The following is a 10,456-nucleotide window of genomic DNA, read 5'->3' on the forward strand; positions in this document are numbered from 1 at the left end:
ATGCCTCATCCCAATGATGTCTATTGTATTGCTTTCACTGGACTACAAGCTTGAAAAGGAAAAATGATTATGGATGAGGGTCTGGGGTCTTTTTAAAACATTAATGGGAAGTAAAATTAAAAGATCAGCTTATTTTGGTTCAAATATTTCGGAGATCGCTGACACCAAGGGGTCTTCAAAAGTTTGTGAAAAATGAGTCCTACAGAGAAAAAAGGATCAGCCTGGATTTCAAATCCCTTGCCGTTTTCCACAAATATTTGAAAAGTATCCTTGTGTGTTTTGATCGGGTTGTACTTGAAATGCCTTGCACTGTATCTGAAAGGTTTTTGTTCAGTATTTAAATTAACATCTGACCGAGAAGGCTGTTGTGGATGTTTGACGAACTCATTGATGGGGGGTCCTGATGGGACTGTTAGCACAGGATCTTCCTATGCCCTGAACTCAAAGGCTATTTTCATTTCTAGTAGAGGAAGTTCTGGTGTATTCTTGAGTTTACTTTTGGTTCTTTCTTTCTTCCTTCCTTCCTTCCTTCCTTCCTTTCTTTCTTTCTTCCTTTCTTTCTTTTGTTCATAACCATATTCATTTGTTTATTTTTAGTCGTGGCAAAGTCTCTAAGAACAGTGCAAGTTACTTTTGTCATTATTTTTGTTCACAGTTTTCTGGGGTGTATTTGGATATCTGTTCTTAAGTGAGATGTGATGAGGACACTGTCCAGTAAGGTGATGAAAGATAAACCTTTCAGTTTATCAAGATTTGTAGACAGCCTGGGGGAGAGAACAAAACCACCACCGTTTGTGTCATTTTGTGGTCGTTAGGTGGAGCCACTGCTTTCTAAATCTAAGCCAGTTTTAGAGACAACTTCCTCTAGGACATTTTGTACCCAAAGCTACTTGTCTGATTTGTTAAAAAGAAAAAAAAAAAAAAAAAGCTCCTTAGGTCAGTTAAACTCCATAGAGATTATGTGAGCAAAACAAAACAAAACAAAAAAATGTTTGGAACCCAGCACTTCCGGGAACCAGAACAAGTTCTGAGAACTTGAGCTGACAGTGGGATCAGTGAGCACTTAGAGCAAAGCCGAGGTGAGACACAGAAAACCACTTGTTCACTGGCTGGTGACAGGGTCTCCTTCAGCTAACCAAAGCTGACGTACTGTGTCTCGGTGCGTCTGTTGGCCATGTTTTCTTTGGCAGTGTTTAACATTACTTACCACAGTGAAGTCCTTTAAATAGGAGAGACCTTGAGAAGGCAGCCAGTCAACACGAGGTCAATTCACACACATTTGAACATTCAGACATGTTGCATGCTAACGTCCGAATTCATTTTCAGATGCTGACAGGGCCCCACCCTGGGGGAAACCACAAGGAAGGTTAGAACACTGGACAGAAGAAGGTATTGACTAACATCTGAAGGTCAGGGCAGAGTAACCAAGCAAGTTGCAACACACATGGGCTTTCCCTTTAAAAGAAACAAGCGTGGGACTGAGCTCCCCATGTGGCCCTATGCCTTTATCTGTGCTGGCCCTTTCATTTCCTCCTCTGATGATAAAGGGCACTGCTGAACAAACAGTACAAGCAGCTGGACAAGCTGGGGCAGAGCCCTGGCTGGCAGGGGTCTGGGCCTTCCTGCAGGCCCATCATTCTCCTTTCTCACTTCTGTCCTTTCATCCTCCTTTCTTATATTACACATTTTTTCTTTCCTTTCTGCTACCCCTCCTTCCTTCTCTCACACCTCTAGCTGAAGTCCACAAGTTAAAGCATTGATGAGGCTTTCTGTTTCTTTCTTTCTTTCTAAGATTTACTTATTTTTTACAAAGTCAGATATACAGTGAGGAGGAGAGACAGGAAGATCTTCCGTCTGATGATTTACTCCCTAAGTGACCGCAACAGCCGGTGCTGTGCCGATCTGGAGCCAGGAGCCAGGAAGTTCCTCCAGGTCTCCCACGCGGGTGCAGGATCCCAAAGCCTTCCTGGAAAGCATTTTGGCAAAACCTTCCAAAATACACTTGAGCTTTGGCCCAGGAAATCCATGTACAGGAGTTTGTTTTAAGTAGTGATATGCACAATGATTTTTCTGTGGGGAAGTTTATCAAAGCATTACTGAAAAAAAAAAAAAATGGAAAGTACCAAAATGCCCAGAGGTTCTTGGATAGGTTTATCTGTGTGTTTCCTGATCTTCTGGAAAGGCCTGGAATCTCTCGCTTGTGTTTATTGCCTAAACCTAAGCTGGGTGGTAGGAGCCTGAAGGTCCAGGAACCTGTCCAGTTAATGATTACTAGTCTTCTCGCATTTCCAAGTACAAACAGCTTGGTTTTCCCAACTTTTTCACCATAAATGCTTGGAGTTGGCACTAATATACTTTCCCCTGATTAAACGTTAGCATCGTGATTAATAGGTGCTTAACCTATTTTCATTTTCAATTGAGTGAATCAGTGAGATGTACCTAGAAGAGAAATCATTTACAGAGTAACACTGCAGATGTGAAAATGACTGTAATTTACAGCATTTAGGTTTTTAAGTTTAATGTTTGTAAGTCATAGAGAGAAGGGAGGAGAGAAACAAGCACGAACACTTCTGTTGGGTCACTCTCCAAATGAACATAACAAGAGATAGTCTCATTCATGAAAATTAATTCAGGAGTGAGTGAAGACCCATACGTCAAGCAAACTTAACCGAATAAAGAAACAAAGCCCCTGAATAATATATTTTTAAGTGGTCAAATATCCTCCTGACTTTGGGAAATTGGAATCTATTCCAAACCAAATCCCAAAAACAAAAGATAGAAAGAGCAGTAAGCTTGACTCCACCAAGACTGAAAAATCTGAATACATGTAACAGTTCTATACAATGAAAAGTGTCGTAAAGACAGTTGAAAGATTGTCATATTTGAATAACAGGTATGTGACCTAAGCAAAGTTAAAAGACAAGTAACATATTATGATATAGTATTTGTCACACACATAATGCTAAAGAGAATGGGCAGTAATATTTATAAAACCCTTTTACAAAAAAAGAAAAATTCCAATAAACCAATGGAATCATGGAAATATAATAGTACAGGTTATTTGTATAAAAATAATTGGTCGATCACATAGGAATGAAAGTTGAACCTCAGCACTTAGTAAGAAAAGCTGTCTATATTTCCAACATTTTGATCATTTCAATTATTAACAAAAAATATGAACAATTAATTGTGATGACATGATTGTAGGGAAATAGACTGCTGGGCGAGGACAAAATTAACAGTCTCATAGAAGAGCAATTTGGCAGTGCTGACTAATAGGAAAACATGTGTATGCTATGACAACATTTCCAGCACTGGTGTCTACTTAAGAAGACTAGAAGTCATGCACGAGGGAACATGTTCAAACATGTCCATGACCGAGTTCCTTAGAGGGGAAGCCGGGAGCATTGACACTATCCATAAATAGGAGATTGGCTCATTTAACGACAGCCCCTCAAGTGTTCTGTGGCATACTACAGTCAAAATAAGGGGATGGGTCTGTAGCAACCTAAACAGTTATCTGTGACATCCTGGTGGGGAGAAATACAAGGGTCAGTATGTCAGTAGGAAATCTTTTCCTGTAAAAAGAAAACAAATGATCACTACAGAATGCACTATGGATTGTCCCGAGATGCCAAAGCTTTTGGAAATTCCCGACTGATACGAGTGTGTTTGTTTTTCCTGCATGTTTCTCTTTGGATCACACGTGAGCTTATGCTAATGAGGTGACTTAGGCTAGGGCTCCAAATAAACTCAAAATGCAGCTGGTCACCCATAAGACCATGTGATTAGAGAATTACAGAGTTGAAACTTTTTTTGAAAGAGATTTATTTATTTACTATTGTTAAGGTAGATTTATAGAGAGCAGGAAAGACAGAAAGATCTCCCACCTGCTGGTTCACTCCCCAAGTGGCCGCAGCAGCAGGAGCTTAACTGATCCAAAGCCACAAATCACGAATCGGGAGCCTCTTCTAGGTCTCCCATGTGGGTGCAGGAGCCCAAAGACTTGGGCCATCCTTTTACTACTTTCCTAGACCATAAGCAGAGAGCTGAATCAGAAGTGAAACAGCTGGGACGTGGACCGGTGCTCATATGGGATTCTGGCATTTGCAGGTAGAGGATCTGCCTGTTGAGTCACACGCTGACCCCAAGGGTTGAATCTTTCAGCCTGTAACTAAGTGTATAGGATTTAGCAAGAGGACAGGGGCAAAGCAGAGGAACACCATTGGATTTACGACTTGAGTTTGTTTTTCAGAGGACCTCTTATCTTGCAACCTTGAATTCCAAGGAGAGAGCCAGAGCTCCAGTCAACCCAGAAAAACAACAAGAAGCAGTCTGAGTCAGTTGTTTTTTTTTTCAGGTGAAAAGAATATTTATTCTATTCACGGCAAACACAAGTGTTTAAGTTACCCACAAATGTTAAAAACTCTTGTATTTCCCGAGGGCCACATATGGAGATAGAGTCAAGTAAAAGCTGAAATTTGCAAGGATATTATATACAGGCACAAATCTTTATCTTTTATCTATGGATGGATGAGGAAAATACGTTAAAATATCAAAAAGAAGCTCTGGTTCTCTTCAACAAATAAAACTGCATGACAGTAAGTGTAAAGACACAACATGGAAGGATGTTTTTCAGCTTCTACTGAGTCAGAGTTTTAAACACACAAGGTATTGTTGCAGGGTGCGAGCGAGATCACACCAGACACGTCTAAGGTTTATTAAGGAGTCTATTAATCAAGCTTGAAGACAACAGAGCACAATAGCAAATTACAAGTCCATACAGCAATCCACCTAATCATAAACCAACCAATCATAATCCCAAAAGAAACAAATGGTCATCATCCTTAAGTCCATCCATTAAGCTGAAAACCTATGTCCCAGTTTCCTCAATAATATATGTTATCCTAAGAGACATGCAACAAATAACCTGGACACACAAAGAACCTGGACACACTTAGAAAGCTGCAGACATTCACCTTCCCCTGGCTTCTCTGCCCACATTCTACTGCTAGGCCTCACCCCTCCTGGAACTCCAGATATTACACAGACCAGAAACAACATTATTCTAACCATTGTCCCACCTAAGCAGCACACAGGGACTATGCTTGGGGTCAGCCAAGAGTTGAGGTGCCAGAGTAATGGAAGCACCTGGCCAGAAAAAGAGAGAGAGCCCCTGCTTCATGGGCCTTTTTAAAGGGGCCTGTGAGGGGAGTGGTTACACAACAATGCAATACCATCCCCTCTCTGTTGATAGGTGAGTCACAGGCAGGAGCGACTACCTACCTAAGTGTTGTGGGCTAAAGAGTTCATTAGTGCTTGTTAGGATGGGCAGGAACAGGAACTGGGCTTGTAGCTAAAAACACCTAGACTAATTGGACTTCCAATATCCTGGCTCATTTAGGACGTGGGGGAAGTGGTTGAGGATGCAATTACTATTCCATTGCTGTTAGGACCCACCTTCAGGACAGAGGTTGGGGGACACAGCCAAACTTCATTTGCCCACTGTCAATGGGTGCTGGCTATCACAGGCTGCACCCCATAACAGTATGAAGAAGGCTGTGCTTGAGCAAGAATTGCCCTCCTGTTCCTTTTTTCTACATTCTGGACATTCCCCTAACTCTTGCAATCTGCTTCTTGGTGAGTCAGCTTCCCACTCATTCTTTTAGTGGTCACAAATAAATAAGATTTTCTTTTGAGCAGCACCTGCTTGAAGCTGATCATATGGTGACATCCCAAGGAAATAGACCTTCTGGTTCACTAATAAGCTCCACCCACCAACCAGCAAATGCGAGGGGTTGGAGATCCACTTCTAAGAAACCTTCTGCACCAGGCCATTTGATGAGTTGAGCACCTGGAGATGCTGAGAGTGAGTGGTGGGCCCAGAGAGAACATGGCACTCTGGCCTACCCTGTCATTGCTTCATCTGGATGGTCATCTGTATTCTTTATAGGAAAAACAGTAAGCCTAAATCGTTTTCCAAAGTTCTAGGAACCATCCCAGCAAATTATTGTAGAGAAGTTTTTGGTTTGTTTTTAATGGTTGGTTTGTTCATTTATTTTCTTATTTGAAAGGCAGCTTTACAGAGACAAAGAGAAAGAGATCTTTCCTCCACTGGTTCACTTCCCCAAATGGCCACAATAGGCTGAAACAGCCAATCTGAAGCCAGGAGCCAGGAGCTTCTTCCAGGTCTACCATGTGGGTGCGGAGGCCCAAGGGCTTGAGGCATGCTCCACTGCTTTCCCAGGCCACAAGCAAGGGCCCAGATCAGAAGTAGAGCAGTTGGGACTGCTGGTATGGGAGTCCAATGCCACAGGCAGAGGGTTAACCTGTGGAGAAGTTTTTAATTTACTCTTTTCTCTTTAAGGGTTGCATGATTTTAGTCTGTAATGCAAACTGATAGTAGCTAATAGGTAAAAACAATTTACAGCTTTTATTATATGCCTTAGGCATGCAATGTGATACTTCCTGAGGAGCAGGATGGCCAAGCCTTACCCAGAGGTTTGAGGAACAGGGGTTTAGGGATGGAGAAAGGAAGTGGCTCAAGCTATGGAATATGGGGGAAGTGGGCCACAGCAACCAAGGGCTGTCTTATTATGTAGATAACAGGTGACAGTCACCTGTGGTCATCTGCTGGGACCAGGTTAGCAGCCCCCATTCTCTTCTTGGATTAAGATCTTCTTGGGGGCCTGGCACGGTAGCCTAGTAGTTAAAGTCCTTGCCTTGCATGTGCCAGAATCCCACATGGGCACCGGTTCCTACTCTGGCTGCTCTACTTCCCTTCAGCTCCCTGGTTGTAGCCTGAGAAGGCAGTCAAGGACGGCCGAATCCTTGAGACCCTGTACCTGCTTGGGAGACCCAGAAGAAGCTCCTGGCTCCTGGCTTCAGATAGCCTGAGCTCTGGCTATTGTGGCTACCTGGGGAGTGAACCAGTGGATGAAAGATCTTTCTCTCTGTCTCTCCTTCTCTCTGTACAATCTGACATTAAATCTTTTGAAAAAAATCTTGGGTGGAGAAGAGGGATATCATGTATGAATGTCCTGCCTGCCTCTACTCTGTACTAATATACATGTAAATATTTTATGAACAGGTAACTTTTCAGAACAGAAATCTGCAGTGTTTCCAAATAACCAGCTTGAAATAAGCCGAAGAAACATATTTAGGGTGGGAGAGCGTATTCTCTCCTATGCCCAGACCCCCAAGGAGCTTTGCAGGAGCTCCAGTTTAGGGCTGAGTTGTGTAATTGGTGTCTGAAGTGTGGAAATAGTGCCTTGGGAGTGTGCACTCACCTGCGGAATCTGGCTGTGGCTGCAGATGGGCAGTGGCAGTGCTGCCCTGGGTCAGAGCCCATCCCATTGCTGTCCACTGGAGAACTGCATGGTGTATGCTTAACCCACCCCACCCCCACCGCAGCATACCTGGTCACACAAGTGTTCTGTCTTGTGTATTAGAGAAAACTTTGTTCTTTTATTTCTTACTTCTTGAAAAGGCAGAGTTACAGAAAGAGGAAGAGGGACAGAGAGAGAGAAAAAGAGATGTTTTAGGGTTTTTGATCCTGAGTACGGCAGCAACCTCAAGTTCTTGTCTTGCAGGAAAGAAGAATTTTCATGCGGACACAGTTTAGTTTTTTTTTTTTAAAGATTTTATTGTTATTGGAAAGCCGGATATACAGAGAGGAGGAGAGACAGAGAGGAAGATCTTCCATCTGATGTTTCACTCCCCAAGTGAGCCGCAACGGGCCAGTACGCGCCGATCTGATGCCGGGACCAGGAACCTCTTCCGGGTCTCCCACGTGGGTGCAGGGTCCCAAAGGTTTGGGCTGTCCTCGACTGCTTCCCCAGGCCACAAGCAGGGAGCTGGAAGGGAAGTGGAGCTGCCAGGATTAGAACCGGTGCCCATATGGGATCCCGGGGCTTTCAAGGCGACGACTTTAGCCACTAGGCCACGCCGCCGGGCCCCACAGTTTAGTTTTAAAGTAAGATTTATTAGAAAAGCTAAGAAAGGAGGCTCCCGCCCTAGTGACGGGAGGGGGTTCTGAGATCGAAAAAGACCCGTGCATGGGGGGGTGTTGGGACCCTTTAAAGCTTTAGTTCAAAGAGGGGGTTTTCCAAGGACAAAGGAATTTCCTGGTCTCCAGGTATCTGCCTTTGGGACAAAAAGACCAGAGAGGTGCTAGACAGGACATTCCAAGCCTTAGGCATCTGCATATTACTTCCTGCCCTCCTTTCAATGATAGGCCTGAGACCCTCCCACACATTGGCCAGAGGTAATGGCTGGTGCTTCAGGTGGGGAATTGATATGCTAATAGCACTCTTGTCCCTTGGAAGAGACTGCTCTGGTGAATTTAAAACATAGAGGGAAAATTCCCTTTAATATTTGGGAAGAACTGGACAATAAGATGCTGGACTCTATGTTTGGTATACGCTTGCAATGGGGAATCTCAACTGAACTTGAGCTGTGGTTATGCAACAAGGTGGAGGAATCCACCATGGTGGGAGGGTTTGGGGAGGGGTGGGGAGAACCCAAGTTCCTATGTAACTGTGTCACATAATACAATGTAATTAATGAAGTAAAATAATAAATAATTAAAAGAAAAAAAATATTTGGGAAGAAAAATGACTTGGGGACCCAGAATACCCTAACTGCCTACCACCCAGTCTAACTCCTCACACAGAGACAGAATAGCTTGCAAAAACCAAGGAACAAGATCATTGGTACAGAAATGAAGAAACAGAGGTGGGTGTTTAGCTCAGTGGTTGAGGTGCTGCTTGAACTGCCCAAGTCCCACACTGGAACGCTGGGTTGAGTCTCTGGCTCCCACCCAGGTTCCTGCCCATTTTCTAGGAAGCAGCAGAGGGAGCGCTTGAGTCCCTGTCACCTCCGTGAGAGAACAGGATGGAGTCCCTGGTTCTTGCCTCCAGCCTGGACAAGCCCAGGCTGCTGCAGCCACTGGGGACTGATTCAGCCATCACAGTGGCATCCCCAAAATGAACCTTTAAGTAGGGAATGAATGATAAAGCCTGAAAGGGTGCCGAGGTTGGAGCAGGCGCTTAGGGCAGCTGTTGAGACCCAGCTTGCATGCTCACATCCCATTTGGAATGCCTGGCAAGTCCTGCCTCTGCTCCCGCTCACAGCTCCCCGCCAACCATCAGCCTAGGCAGCAACAGGACAGAGGAAAGACCTGGATCCTTGCTGCCTGTGTGGGAGACTCGGCTTGGATCCCGAGCTTCTGGCTTCAGCCTCACCCAGTTTTGGTCATTTGGAGCATAAATTCATGACTGGGAGCTCTGTATCTGTGGCTCTGTCTTCCAAATGAAATAAATACAACACAAAATAAGGTCAGGGCAGATCTAAAAAATACAGCAATATGTTATGTTCACTCCAATGCAATTCAAATTAAAACGCAGGGGCCAGTGCCGTAGTGTAGCACGTGAAACGGCTGTCTGCACTGTTGGCATCCCTTATGGGCACTGGTTCGATTCCCAGCTGCTCCACTTCTGATTCATGTGTGAGTTCTGGATGAAGCTCTGGGCTCCTGGCTTCTGTCTGGTCCATTGCAGCCATTCTAGGAGAGAACCAGCATATGGATAACTTCCCTGTCTCTCACCCTATCTGCAAGTCTGGCTTTCAAATAAAATAAGTAAGTCCTTTCTTTAAATTGATTGTGAAAGTGATGGCCAAGATAAACCACAGCACTGAAGGAAATAGGAGGGCTTGTCCTGCTGGGTATTGAAACGTCCTCTAAGGCAAGTACCCTGTGGCCCAGCAACTCCTCTAGTGTTTATGGGTTCATAAATAGAAAGTCAACATTTAAAATAGACTTAGTGGATATATGTCTAGTAGATTATAATGATTGCTTCAAGAGAGAAGAGTAGAATGGGGTTTAGAATAATGGGAATTTCAGCTTTTTAGGTAATATTCCAATTTTAAAGGCATTGGAAACAGACATGACAGATCTGAATTCTGGGCCGTGGTAACTGATAGAAAAAATTTTTTTTCAAAGAAAAAGTACTTGCCAAATGATTCAAGCAAGAGCAAAAGTGCTTTTCTGAGCCTTGCAGGTTTCTCCAAGAGGAGAGATTGCCACATTGGCATCTTGGGAACTCAGTTTGCTAGAAGGAACACTTTTCCAGAGCCTAGCGGTATCTCACAAGGATCAAGAAATACCAGTCCGACCTATTTGCCTTCTGAGCTGGACTTTGCAATGCACTTACTCACCCTAAGCCCACCCTGACTCGCCCTGGGCTGGGTTCACTCAGTCTCTTAGCAGTCCCAAGGACTGGCTCAGCAGCACGTAGCCACCTGTGTGAAGCAGGTTCCAGCGGTCCCGGCCCCTTTCTCTATTGTAAATCTACTCTGCACTCAGCTAACACTACCTCACTTTGTTTTCAACCTCATTTATGATTTCTTGGTTTACATTATGTAGGATATACAACTTATCTTGGTATCTGCATTC

This window comes from Ochotona princeps, chromosome 15 (genome assembly GCF_030435755.1).
Source record: "Ochotona princeps isolate mOchPri1 chromosome 15, mOchPri1.hap1, whole genome shotgun sequence".
Lineage (NCBI taxonomy): Eukaryota > Metazoa > Chordata > Mammalia > Lagomorpha > Ochotonidae > Ochotona > Ochotona princeps.